At 38.4% G+C, this 14,541-nt stretch overlaps 1 protein-coding gene and 1 long non-coding RNA gene across 2 annotated transcripts in view; one reads left to right on the forward strand and one right to left on the reverse strand.

Annotated features, from left to right (window-relative positions):
- The window catches only part of Vdr (vitamin D receptor), a 94,098-nt gene that overhangs the window by 67,889 nt on the left and 11,668 nt on the right, over positions 1–14,541 (reverse strand). The window lies entirely within an intron of this gene.
- LOC131423851 (uncharacterized) lies at positions 10,229–14,480 on the forward strand. The gene is made up of 2 exons (XR_009225945.1): positions 10,229–10,708; positions 12,542–14,480. It is a non-coding gene; the product is annotated as an uncharacterized LOC131423851 (long non-coding RNA).

Here is a 14,541-nt window from a genome sequence, read left to right on the forward strand (position 1 = left end):
CCAGATTGTAGCTAATGTGCATTTCAGGAGGTCTGGAGGCCTACCCTCTAAGATCTGGGCTGCCATTGCTGTTTGAGGCACAAAATTCAAACCTAAGAATGGGAGCTGTTTGTGCCAGGGCTTTCCAGGCCAGAGCTGGAAAGGAATATTTGGGATTTTTAGAGTAAAACAATTAAGATGATAATACTTTTGTGCTAGTTGTACTCCTTATATAGAAAGGACTCATCCCTTTGAGGGAACTAATTTCTTGGTTTCCAGAAGTGCATGACATTTATAGTCTCCTTTTTGCAGGTGAAGATGAAAGTTAAGACCTCAGGGTATATGAAATGTGGATTGTACTGCAGAAAAATGGTATTTCTTCCAACTCACTGAAGAATTCAGATTGCATTTCTATCTTTTTTTTTTTTTTTTTTTTTTTTTTGTTACTGGAGACCGGACCCAGGGGTACCCCTGAGCTACATTCCCAACCCTTTTTATTTTTTATTTCAAGACAGGGCCTCACTAAGTTGCTTAGGGCTTCATATGTTGCTGAAGCTGGCCTTGAACTTGAGATCTTCCTGCCTCAGGCTCCTGAGTCGTTGAGATTACAGGCATGTGACATCGTGCCTGGCTTTATGATTACTTTTTAAAAACAGTTTGCAAGTATCTGTTAGGACTTTAAGTCACATGCTGAGGCTGTGATTCTGAGCAGTTAGTATCCAAAGTTAGCATCTTGTCAAGATGGCTCCTCTCAAGCAAAAGGAGTCCTCTTTGGAATCAGGGTCAGTTTGCTGTGTCCTGGACCTGTAATGGTGAAGACCCTTATGCTTCTATTGCTCAGTCCCACAAATATGTACACTGAATCTTTAAGCAGTTCTAGGCTGCAAGCTAAGGGACCCACCAGGGACTTGTGGAGCCCCTGCTGATGTCCTAGGGTGGTGAGTAGATTCAGGTGGCATTCATGGATTCTAATGGGAGGCAGGATGCTTATATCCATGACATCACAGACCCAGACTGTCTCACCATGTGTTAGACCTCTCACTTTTGGGGAAAATGCTTGAAATATACCCCCAGAAACATAGATTTTGGATCTGTAAAGGAGATCTCACAAATTAGAAAAATGGTATCCTTTGATTTTGCTGTATGTGGCACATACCAACTCAAGTTAACCTTCAGGTTCAGTTTAAAAGCTAGTCTGCAAATCTCTAGGGTTAGAAGTCAGAACAGGGATACCTTTGGGAAGGAGGCTGGAGATGATGGCATGACTAAGAGAGGCACATGGGGGCTTCCATGGTGTTGGTCATATTATTGGCATATTGACAGCTGGATCAGAAGCTCCCCTAGGGCAAACACCACATCTTTGTGTGTTCCATTGCCTAAGGCAGTATACATAACAAGTATGTGTGTGTGTGTGTGTGTATGCATATATATATATATATATATTGCAAAGTCTCCAGAAATGACTTGGAGGTCAAGACAGATTCTCTTTAAGACACCTGAGGGAGCTAAATCCACTTGGACCTGCTTGGCTTATTTAAGTTGAACCTATAGAAGGATGAAGGTAAAAGTCAAACTATGGTTTGCTTCTGGGATGACAGCTACCAAATCTCTAATGCCACAGATCCCCGTCCAGATTATACCAGAGGACAGGCTCTCCTGAAAGTGGCTATCTGAAGAGGGTGTGGTAGCTACTTAAGGGTAGTCAGGAGCAGGAGAGTAGCCTATTCATTTTTAGCTTGGCCACTGCCAAGAACCTTCCTTCAACCAACATTCTCAAAGACAGCTGTCACTCAGTTAGGGTTCCTGAAACCCCTCAAAAGGAGGAGGGTCCAGCTTGGCTGACCTCTGAGTAGCAGCTACCAAGTCCAAAAAGAATGTGATGAGGAGGCCCATACCATGAGGGGTTTCCAATCCTTCTTTCAGGACCTCACTCCACTCAAACTTTTTCCTGGTAAGCTTTCCTTCCCCCATGCTTCTGCTCTATAAAGACAAGCCAGGTACTCCTTAGAGCTTCCCCTTCTGCCCCTCTGTTCCCAGTTTACCTCATGTTCCTCTGTTCCTTCCATTAACAGGCTCCTCATCTGTCCCATGGTGGGCAGCTTGAGGGCCATCCAGAGCATGTGGTCCGTGAGTCTAAGACTGACCAGAACAGGTAGGAGAAAAATATGTCAGTTGCCAATATTGTCTACCCATTCTCCTTCCTTTTCCTGCAGTGAAATCTAAAACATGGTTGAATAGGGGTGACAAAGAACATTTAAGCAAGTAGTTCAGGTTCTCAGATGTGAAAACACAGGCTGGCAATACCTCACAGGGCTGGAATGGAGGTTCTGAGAAGGATGATGGACCAAGAACAACTCCACAGATAATTTTTTTTTCTATAGAAATCTTGTTATTTTTGTCTTTCCCACCTTTTTCTCTCTTGTTCTTTTTTTTTTTTTTTTTTTTTCTCTCTTCCCAGGAACCTTACACTTGATCTGGATGGGAATTAGAAGTGAATACTAGAGGTAAATGTTAAAACTCCACTTTCACTTCCTAGAGATAACTGAAGTGAGTCCACCATTTCCACCATGTTGGGAGCTCAAACTTTACAGAATCAAATGTCTCTACATTCTTAGCTTCCCCTCACCTTCTCCCTGATTCCCAGAGTCTTAAACTTTGAACTGACATAGTAAACCCTGTAGGTTGTACCAGTGCACTCCAGTCCAATAGAAAGGCTCCTTTTGGTGCCCACTGCCAGTATATTTCCTTATCAAAGCTCCAAATGAGAGGAGACACAAAACCTGCTTTGTGGTTAATAATGTCTCCCTTCTAATCACTTGTTATTTTACTGCATTAGATGATCAATTAACATTTGATCCTCAGTAATCAAGGATTTATTGCCATGTTTCTTTCTCCCAAGTTGCACACACCCTGTAAGTAGAGGGCATCTGGGGGCAGGTGGTGTTAGAACAGAACAACTGACAACGAATGGTATGTGTCAACATTGCATTACCTTCCTCTTAATCATGGTTTTGAAAAAAAAAATGTCTTTTGCAACAGTACAATGGATTAGATATCATAAATGATCCTCCCACTTAAAACAACAATTTTCTAAAATCTTAAATCTATCATCAAACTGGCAGTAAAGAAAGAAATCTGCAGAATTCAAAGTACAAGTAAGAACACAGATTGGTAAGCCAGAACCAATAGTCACCTTCACCCTCAGAGTTTCTATAGAACTCTGGTAACCCTGAGCTTTCACTTTGATGGCTTCACAGGGTGTAGGGACAGGAGGTAAAGCCAAGGAATCATCTTGCATAAAGCTGTACCCTCTAAAGGTATTTGCCAAGACTCTTTGTATAAGGTTAATGAGAAATAAACCTCCATGTAAAAGATAACAGCAGGGAAACTGGCTTGAGTCATTCTAGATGGTAGGAAAAATAATAAATATCCCTTTAGAATTCACAACCACAAGTCAATGTGACTCTGAGTTTGTAGTCTAAATTCATATGCTATGTAATCCAAAAAACACAACAAAAAACAAAAATAAACAAACAAAACTCTCAAGCATAAAATTTAAAGTGATTCCAGGTTGGTACTACTCAGGTAACTGAGCAAAATCAAACATAACTCGTCTCCACAGGAACACCCAACCTCATCTTAGTACCCAAAGATATGTCAAAGATGAAATGCCAAGGAAAATTGTAGCTCAAAAAATACACCTGGAAATAAAACACATTGAGTGAGAATTAGCAGAAAGTTTCCCAAAGGCTTCAGATGTTAAAATTCTGAGACATAACACAGTTAAGTTTAATAGGCTTAAAGAAATTTTAAAAAAGGGGGGAAGATGGGGTTGTGGCTCAGTGGCAGAGCGCTTGCCTAGGATGTGTGAGGCACTGGGTTCGATTCTCAGCACCACATATAAACAAAATAAAGGTCCATTTACAACTAAAAAAGAAAAAAGAAAAAGGAAGCTAAAAAATACACAGATAACAAGTGATTATGGATAATTAAGAAGACTTGGGAAAGAATTAAAAAATTTTCTGCTTTAAAAAATAATTACTTGAGGGGGCTGGGGATGTGGCTCAAGCGGTAGCGCGCTCGCCTGGCATGTGTGCGGCCCGGGTTCGATCCTCAGCACCACATACAAACAAAGATGTTGTGTCTGCGGAGAACTAAAATAAATAAATATTAAAAAAATAATAATAATTACTTGAGGCTTAACGTTCAGTGGACAGATTAAGTAGTAGGTTAGACATAGCTGAGGAAAGCATTAATAAACTGGAAGTTAGAGCTGAAAAAATTACAAAGAATATAGATGAAAAAGATAAAGACATAAAAATATGAAAGGCTAGGGGATACAAAAAAGAGAGTACAAAAACTGAACTGTGTTTAATTAGGGCTCTAGAAGGAAATAGAAGAATAAGAAAGAGAAAATGTCTTCAAAAAGACAATGACTGAGATGTTTCCAGAACTGTGGAAAATATGAATCTTTAACTAGTGAATGCCGAAAAGATAATATTTTTAAAAAATCACATCTAGGAATATCATGGGAAACTTGCCATCAAAGGAAAAAGAAGAGATTATGTCAAGCTTCCAAGGAGAAAGTTCCCCTACCATGGAACTGTGGCTAGAGGTAAAACTGGATTCTCAAGAGCAATAAGAAACAGATACAAAATCAGGACAAAGTGCTTAATAAAGTGGTAGCAGTAAACCAAAGTATGTCAACAACCACAATAAGTTGTAATTAAATAGATAAGTGATGAAAACAGTCAGATTGGATTTTTAAAATTCCAGATATATGCTAATAGTCTTTAAGGCAGCTGAAATAATTCTAAACTTGTATGCATCCAACCACATAGCCTCAAAAAAAAATGTAGTAAAATGGTAGGATGATAAGTTTCTCACTATCACAGTGAGAAATTTCAACATGACTCTAGAGAAGTGACAGATTAAGTGAACAAAAAACTAAGTGATAAAAAAGACAATTAATGAGTTTAATATTCATATGCAGAACATTCCACTTAGTAGAGAATAAGTACTTTTTAAAATGTTTTATTTGTTCTTTTTAGACATACATTGACAGTATTTTGACATATCATACATACACAGAGTATGACTTATTCTAATTAGGATCCCATTCTTGGGGTTGTACATGACGTGAAGTATCACTGGTGGTGTATTCACATATGAACATAGAAAAGTTATGTCACACTCATTCTACTGCCTTTCCTATTCCCATCCTCTCTTCCTTCCCTTCATTCCCCTTTGTCTAATTCACTGAACCCCAGAATAAGTATTATTGAGCACTACATGGGATGTTTATGAAAATTGGCCACACGTTATCCCTTAAGCTAGCCTCAACAGGTTTAAAGGACTGCTTTTATACCAATAGGAATATTTGACCACAATTCAACTAAAAAGAAGTAATATCAATCAGGAAAGGGTAAGTTATGCTGTGGTAACAACATCAAAACTCGAATAGCAGGTCTAGCATAGTGGCATAGACCTGTGATCCCAGCGACTAGGGAAGCTAGAGAGGAGGATTAAAAGCTGGAGGCCAACCTAGGCAACTTAACAAGACACTGTCTCAAAATAAAAGATAAAAGGGCTCAGTGGTAGAGTGCCCTGGTTCAATCCCTAGTGTGAGAAACAAGCAAACAACAACAACAAAAGCCTTGAGTAACCTGATAGGACAAAAATTTATTATTACTTTTATTATTATTATTTGCTCAAGGTGTAGACAACCCTCCAGAGTAGCTGCTCTCTGTGTGGTTCTGTGTTCTAGACTACTCTGATCTAGTGCATCTTCACCCGTGTTTTCCCAGTCCTTGTGGAAAGAGAAAGAGTGTGTAGAATGCTGCTTTCATAAATACCTTCATTGCATTTCACTGGCCAGAGAAAAATCACGTGACCACAACTTCAGGAGTCAGTGAAGGACAACCTTCCCCCAGGTCCAGGAAAGGAGGGTAACTGGAAATACTAAAGAATACCCCAGTGTCAATAACAAGGAGCCCAAGAAAAGCCCTTAACAATAGGGAATTCTAAAACATGTGTCTGAAAACAAACTATTATGTAAAAGAGAAAATACCTAGAACTTAATAGCAATACTATATATTGAAATTTATGGATGAAGCTAAAATAATACTTACACAGAGAAGTATAATACTAATATTTACCTAGACTGTACCTTGTGGCAGGTGTTGTTTTATGCACAAGGAACAGAATCAAAATCAGGACAAAGTGCTTAATAAAATGGTAGCAGTAAACCAAAGTATGTCAACAATATGTATATCTTACTCATTTAATTTTCATAACAACTTTCAGACAGGTATAAATGAACAAGTTGAAGCTCAAAGAGGCTAATGACATGGCACAACCAGTAATAGCAAAGGCAGGAAGTGGGCCCAGGCATCTGATGGTGGAGCCCATGTGTTATAGCTGCAAATGGTTGCACTTTTTTTTCTATTTTTTCAGTACTGGAGATTGAACCCAGGGGTGCTCTACCACTGGGCTACATCCCCAGCCATTTTCATTTTTAAAAATTTTCAGAGAGGGTCTACTAACATTGCCCAGAAAGGCCTTGAATTTGCGATCCTCCTGCCTCAGCCTCCTGAGTAGCTGGGGTTACAGGTGTGTGTCACCACACCCGGTGCAGTAAAATACTTCTAATGTTCAAAATTAATGTGCTAAGTATTCTATTTAAGAAGTCAGGGGAGGGCTGGGGTTGTGGCTCAGCAGTAGAGCACTCACCTGGCACATGTGAGGCACTGGGTTTGACCCTCAGCACCACAGAAAAATAAATAAATGAAGTAAAGATATTTAAAAAAAAAAGAAGTTAGGGGATAGGGGAAAAGCATATGAGTTCAAAAAACAGTAAGAAAAGGAAAAATAAAGAGAATGGAAATTAAATTACTGGAAATAAAGTATAAGAAAAGGTGTTCAAGTTCTTCATGGAGAAAATTACACATCTCTATTACAGTTGTGTAACATATTAGAGAAGATCAAATAAATGAAGAGATACATTGTGTTCTTGGCTAAGGAGACACATGTAATAAAAATGCCATTTATTTACAAAATTGAATTATGTGCCAGGCTCATACCTATAGGTACATACCTATAATTTCTGAGACTTAGGAGGCTAAGGCAGAAGGATCACAAATTCAAGTCCAGCCTTGTCTATTAGTGAGATCATGTCTCAAAATAGAAAATAAAAAGGGTTGGGGATTTAGCTCAGTGGTAAAGGGCCCCTGTGTTCAATCTCTAGTACCACAAAATTGAATTGTGAATTCAATGCAATTACAATAAAAATTCTAACAATTTTTCTTGGAAGTGCTATTTCTAAGATTGTTTGGGAAAATTAAGGGTCAAATACAGACAAAATACTCCTGATTTGAAAAGAGAAGAAGTACAAGGTGGGTAATTCCTCTGCCCAGTACCAAGTCATAGTATAAAATTATAATAATTTATGAAATAACAAAACACAGAAAGGCAATAGACCAATAAATCAGAATTGAAACACAGACCCACGTGCATGTGGATATTTATTTGTAACAGAATAGGTATCGCATATTAGTGGGGGGAGAGGGGCTGTCAAATACATAAGGCTAGTTATCATATGGAAGGAGATGAAACTGGATCTTACTCCAAACAGTACACACAAACTACCTATAGTTTGACAAGAGACTTAAAAGGGGAAATTCAAAATTAAGAAAAACTCTTAGAAGATAGCGTAGAATACTGATAGAACTCCATGAAGATTATTTTAGGTTATAATCCAATATTCCATTATTTATTGGGGGCTCAAATTATTCCAACTTTGGCCATAAAGACCTCTTTTATTTGACTCCTGTATCCCTTTGATGCTATCACCACCCCCATCATTTTGTGTGTGTGTTTGTGTGTGTGTGTGTGTATTTCTGATTAACTTCTTAGTTGCTGGCATTACGAAATGCTCCATGTTTGTCCCTAGAATCAGCCACTTCTCCAAAGAGCTCTGGTTCCTTTTACTGAAGAATGGTATTAGAAATTGAGATCTGTGCACCAGGCATGCTATTGGGGTATCTTGTTTCTAGACCCTCTCAGCAAACCAAGCTAGGAAATATGTGTGTATGTGTACTATATATGTGTGTATATACATATCTATAATTATTTCTGTACCTATTCATCGGGATCTTTATTAAGCTAAACATGAGTTTGTATTAAAGTCATCAATTCTCTTTTAAAGCCACAAAGTTCATTCCAGCCTCCTCCCTTGCTCATCTGTAACATACCCCTCTAACAGGGAGAAACTTGAATTACACCCTTTGTTATGGTTTGGATCTGGAATGTAGCCTCAAAGAACATCAGGGACAGCATGGTCCCCAATGCAGCAAGATTCCCAGATGGGATTTTTAGGTAATGATTTGATCATGAAAATTCTGACCTTATCAGTGGATTAATTCATTGCTAGCTAAATATACTAGCAGGAAGTGGGACCTAGTTGGAAGAAGTAGGTCATTGGAGGCATCCCTGGGGTGGGTTTATCTCTCCCTAGACTATTCTCTGCTTCTTGGCTACCATGAGATGAGCATCTTTACTCTACCACATCCATCCACCATGATGTTTCTGTCTTGGAGTCAACCAGTCATGGACTGAATCCTCTGAAACCATGAACCAAAATAAATCTTTCTTCCTCTGAGTTGTTCTTGTTGGATATTTTGGTCACAGCAATAAAAAGCTAATAACACAATTTCCACATATGATAAATAAAAACTCATGATAAACAGAATAGAATAAGTAGAATAAGTAAATAAGCAGAGAAGAGTAGACAAATTTCCTATAAGAAGAATTCTAAATAATTTGCACAGATACCATCCACTCAAGGAGGTGATGCATGACTCCTTACTCATCAGTGCAGCATGTACCTTGAGATTTTCTTCTAACATGCACAGTTTGGAAAGGGATGGGAAACTTAACTCCACAGTGGAGACACCTGACAGTCTTACTTAGCCAGGTGAGCAAACTTAACAATATCAGTGGTAAATAATTATTAATGGTATATACGTTTGATATGATTGGATGAAAATGGGATTTACCTTTGTAGTGTTCTTCCCTAAAACCCATAATTTCTGAAAAGAAGAAGAGAGAAACTTAAATTGAAGGACATTGCCAGGTGGGGTGGCACATGCCTGTAATCCCAGCAGCTCAGGAGGCTGAGGCAGGATGGTTGCAAGTTCAAAGCCAGCCTCAGCAACTTAGTGAGGCCCCAAGCAGCTTAGCAAGACCCTGTCTCAAAATAAAACAAAAAAGGGTTGTGGATGTGGCTCAATGGTTAAGCACCCCTGGGTTCAATCCCAGTACCAAAAACAAAACAACTACAATAACAACAAAAACAAATTAAAGAACATTCTACAAAATATCTGACCAGTTCTCCTCAAAAACTGTAAGAGCACCCAAAATAAGGAAGTTTAAAGAGACAGTGTGACATCCTAGATGGAATCCAGGAGCAGGCAAACTAAACAAATCTAAATGATTTTTTTATACTTTATATTTAGATAATAGTATTTAGCAATATTTTTATTCATTAGTGTGGTGAGTGTAGGGAAACTGGGTGTGGAGTAAAAACCCTGTAATGCTCTTACAACTTTTCTATATACTTAAAACTATCCTAAAATAAAAGATTTATTGAATGTTCAAAAAGGAAGATTTTCTTAAGAAAGATAAGGGGGTAAACTCAAAGGAAGTGATGAACACATTTGACTGTAGTGCAATGAAGAATTTCTGTTATAAAAAGACCACAACCAAATACTAGAACAAGACCAAGAGAAGAGCAAGATGTTTGCCACACAGGTAACCAACAAAAACTAGCATCAGAGGTCAAGAACAGCTCTGAGTCAATGAGAGAAATAGAAGCTATCACATAAAAGATGAGCAGAAGATCTGAACATGCATTTCACAGAAGATACAGAAATGGTCCATAAACATATAGGGGAAAATGTCCAACCTGATTAGTAGTTAGACAAATACAAATTGAAACCACTATTTCACACCTCCAACATTCAAAAGTCACTGTGAGTTTTAGCAAAGATGTGGAGCATTTGGAAGTACTACCCACATTGCTGAAGGTAGGGCAAATTGGAGCCACCATAAAGAATGGCTTATCACTTCCTAGTTAAGTTTAACATGCTCCGACCTCATCACCCAGCAATTCCGCTCCTAGATATGCACTCCAGAGAAGCTTGTTCGTGGGCACCAAGAGATGAGTGCTGGGAGCCATTAGCCAAGTAGGTATGACAATTTCCTTGCCAGCGTACCCCATGTTGCTGACATGTTGCAGTGACATTGAATGTACGTGACCTTGCTCAAGGACCAAGGCAGATTAGGGTGTTCCCGGTTTTAAGATAATCTTGTTTAGGGTGTTCCCAGTTTAGGTTCCAGGTTTAAGGTTTAAGATTATTCCTGCTGGGAATAGGGCGTATCCTGCTGCCTGAGTTCCCCTTGAGTTCTCACGGGATTCAGACAGTATATTTTGGAGATAGAAGCCCAGTGGAGGTGAATTTGGGAGAGAAGGTGGATTTGGGCAGAGAACGTGGATTTCCCCAGAACGTGATTGTAGACGGCTGGTGTGAGTTCGGGAATAAAGAGTTGCTGTTTGAATCTACAAGCTGTGTGGTGGCTCGTGATTGTGTGCCCAGCCAGACTGCGGCATTTGTGCCCAGCCAGACTGTGGCATTTGGTGGCCCGTATGGGGAACTTCTGAATCTTAGAGGTAAGTGAAATTTCTCACCCTTGAGGAAGAGAGAAAGAATGGGTGAACATTTCAAAAAACAACGTGTTATTGTTTTGATTTATTTTGTTTTTATTTCAAGTTGCCTGTTCCTAGAACTTTCTCAGGCAAACTGGGGAAAATGGTTGACTCAAGGTTTGAAGTTGTTCGCCTCCGAGCAAGAGAAATTGTTAGAGGAAGGAGGCACCCCAGTAAGACCAAGAACAGTTAAGGCATATGTTGATACAATACAAAAATGTAGCCCATGGCTTTTTAAAGACGAGTTATTAAGTATATCAATGGGACCACCATGGTATCCTGTAGAAGGATTTTTCTTCAAGAAAGAGATGGCTAGTTCTGTTTACTACACTTGTCTAAGATCTTGGTTTTTACAGACATCTAATTAATTTACAAAGCTAAAGTGTTAAAATATCAACCACTAAATATAAGATCAAGTACTCTTTACTTATTAAGTTCCATAAGGTAATATATTTAAACATTATGTGTGTTTTCATAAATTGGTGAATGGAAAAAAGGTTTAATATTGCTTTGGTCTGTGTCTTTGTTAAAACAAGGTTACTAAGTGTTAAGATTCTATCATGTGTAATTTATATACAAAGAGTAAAAAAAATTTCAGTTGGTTTCAATTATAGTATTATAGTATCATAAAAAACATGAAAGTCTTTCATCTTATTAAAGTGGAGTAATTTGTCTAAATCAGAAATTTTATAAGAGTTGTTTCAAATGTGAATTTATAAAAAGGGTTAACGGTTAAAAAAGAGATAGAAAAAGATTCAAGATGTGGAAATATATTTTAATATAAAAGGTTAAAGGAAAAAGAAATGTTTCTAGATGAGATAATCTCTGTGTGGTAAAGTAAAAAGTTGTAAATGCCATTTAAAAAGAATTTGAGGAAACTAGACTTACTTTAAAAGCTTGAGAAAGGAAGAAAGAAGAAAAAGGTATTTGTACATGGCAGATTGAGACAAAGCTTCTCAATGGAGTTAAAAAAAAAAAAAGCCTTTGGTTGAAGGGCAGCCATGTAAACTAACATTGAAGCGATTTAAACAGAATCTAAGCCTCGTTTAAAAGAGTGAAGTTGTAGGTGGTGAAAAAGTACATTTAAAAGTACAGTATAGATGATAATTAAAAGGCTTTAAAAGGTTAAATTGAAGGTGGTCGAGATACCTTCATGTCGGAAAAAAGATTGCTTTATTGCATCATTCGAAGCCTAGTTAATCTTAAAGGCATTACTTAAAAAAAATGGGAAGATAATAGGATAAAAGATATTTAGATAAAGGATTAAAAATTTAAAGTGAAAAACTTTAAAGACAGAAGTATAGAAAGTTAAAAAAAAGAAAAAGAAGATGTAGAAAAAAAAATGTAGGAAGACAAGAATTTTAAACCCACAAAAAAAAAAAAAAAAAAAAAAAACTAGGAGGAAAATAAGCAACTAAGGGTAAATATACAAACCTTAGAAAAAAAAACTAGAAGATAGAAATAAGATAAAAAATGGTTGAAAATGTCAAGTAAGGTATTTCAGATAGAAAATGCAAAAAGCTAAGACAACTATTAGATACAGACATATACTTATTAAAGCAAAAAGAGGGAATTGGAAGGGGGTATATATCCCCCAAAGATAAACTTAAAATAATGCTTTTTACTCTAAACTTTTTAAATTTGGATTCATCAGGACTTAGTGCTGCGGAAAGGCATATGTATCCAAAAAATGTACATAAGCCTAAAGTACTTTGGAAAGATATTCTAACAGGACAATGGAAAGGTCCTGACCCAGTGATTGTCTGGAGTCGGGGGTCTGTTTGTGTTTTTCCACAGGGAGAACAGCAGCCCATTTGGATTCCAGAGAGATTAACTAAAACAGTTTCTACAGATCGAAAAGAAGATGATTTGACTCAAATCCATAACAGCTGATATCCAGAACTCCAGCTTGGCCATTCTTACATCTGCGACAGTGATTAACCAGGATGCTTTTTTCAATAGCTATTTTATTATTGCATTTTTCCACATCATAAGGTTCTATTTTTATTTTTTGAGCTCATACAAACCTAGGTTAATGTTTTTCTGATCAGTTTTATTTTTTGACTGTGGAGTTTTTAAACATTGCAATGGAGATTTCACCTAGGTAAAGCTACAAGGCCTTTACTATTTTCTTATGTGTTGTACGTTTGTGTACACTCTTGTGTTTTGTGTTGTATGTCTGTATGTGCGTATGTCCATATTTCTTATATGAGGAGCGCTCATGAAAAAATGGATCCGAATTATTATTATTTTTTTATTCACGTGATTTAAATGGTTTAATTTAAATTATGTAAACAGCTGTTAAGGATTGTTTTTAAAGGTGGTTAACAGATCTGTTTGTTTACTAATTTAAATTAGGTAAAAAGCTGTTAAGGATTGTTTTTAAAGTAGGTTAACAGATCTGTTTGTTTACTTTCACCTTTCCTTTTCATTATATTTAATAATTCTTTTCAGGATAATGTCTCTTTAGCATCATTGCCAGAATTCCTATCTCCATCCCAGTGCCGGTGAAGAACTCAACAAGTAATGCTCAATCAAAGAGTCAACTTACTTTGGGAGGAAACAGATTTTGGGAGGAAATGGACATATTGATAGATTCCTCTGCTTTGAACTGCTTGCAGAACTTGCCTGGACTATGTAACTATCGTTTGGTGCAGCGAATTGTGGTAATGCTGGCATATCTTTGCTGATGGTGTCACTAGTGATGCAATTTTTATTTCCTTGCCAGCGCACCCCATGTTAATTGTGGTAGTGCTGACATATCTTTGCTGATGGTGTCACCAGTGATGCAATTTTTCCCAAGGAGCCGTCAATTGGCTTGGTGTCGTGGCATTTCTGTATCCTCCTCCCTTCTGCTAGTGATGGTCTAAAATTTGGGGGCCAATGGCTTATGCTGGACCGGTAGTCAGTGACGGGTATGATCCAATTGCAGTGGTATCAACCTAAGACAGGAGGCTGACGCCTAAAGGTCAGTTTTCCGATGACGGGTAAGAACCATATGTTGAATTGGACAACCTACCAGGCACGGTCCATAAGCCACATTAACCTCACTCCCCCACTGGCACCAAGGCCAAATTTGGGGGCCAACAGAGGTGAGGCAAAGAACCTCACCCCCCCACTGGTGCATAGACCTATCCACAAGTATGGCTGTATGCTGGACCGGTAGTCAGTGACGGGTATGATTCAATTGCAGTGGTATCAACCTAAGACAGGAGGCTGACGCCTAAAGGTCAGTTTTCCGATGACGGGTAAGAACCATATGTTGAATTGGACAACCTACCAGGCACGGTCCTTAAGCCACATTGCTTGTTGTTTAATTAATCAGAAGGGGGGAGATGCTGGGAGCCATTAGCCAAGTAGGTATGACAATTTCCTTGCCAGCGTACCCCATGTTGCTGACATGTTGCAGTGACATTGAATGTACGTGACCTTGCTCAAGGACCAAGGCAGATTAGGGTGTTCCCGGTTTTAAGATAATCTTGTTTAGGGTGTTCCCAGTTTAGGTTCCAGGTTTAAGGTTTAAGATTATTCCTGCTGGGAATAGGGCGTATCCTGCTGCCTGAGTTCCCCTTGAGTTCTCACGGGATTCAGACAGTATATTTTGGAGATAGAAGCCCAGTGGAGGTGAATTTGGGAGAGAAGGTGGATTTGGGCAGAGAACGTGGATTTCCCCAGAACGTGATTGTAGACGGCTGGTGTGAGTTCGGGAATAAAGAGTTGCTGTTTGAATCTACAAGCTGTGTGGTGGCTCGTGATTGTGTGCCCAGCCAGACTGCGGCATTTGTGCCCAGCCAGAC

This window comes from Marmota monax, unplaced genomic scaffold (genome assembly GCF_021218885.2).
Source record: "Marmota monax isolate L192 unplaced genomic scaffold, Marmota_monax_Labrador192_F-V1.1 WCK01_AAM20220418_F8-fsc00012, whole genome shotgun sequence".
Classification (NCBI taxonomy): Eukaryota; Metazoa; Chordata; class Mammalia; order Rodentia; family Sciuridae; genus Marmota; species Marmota monax.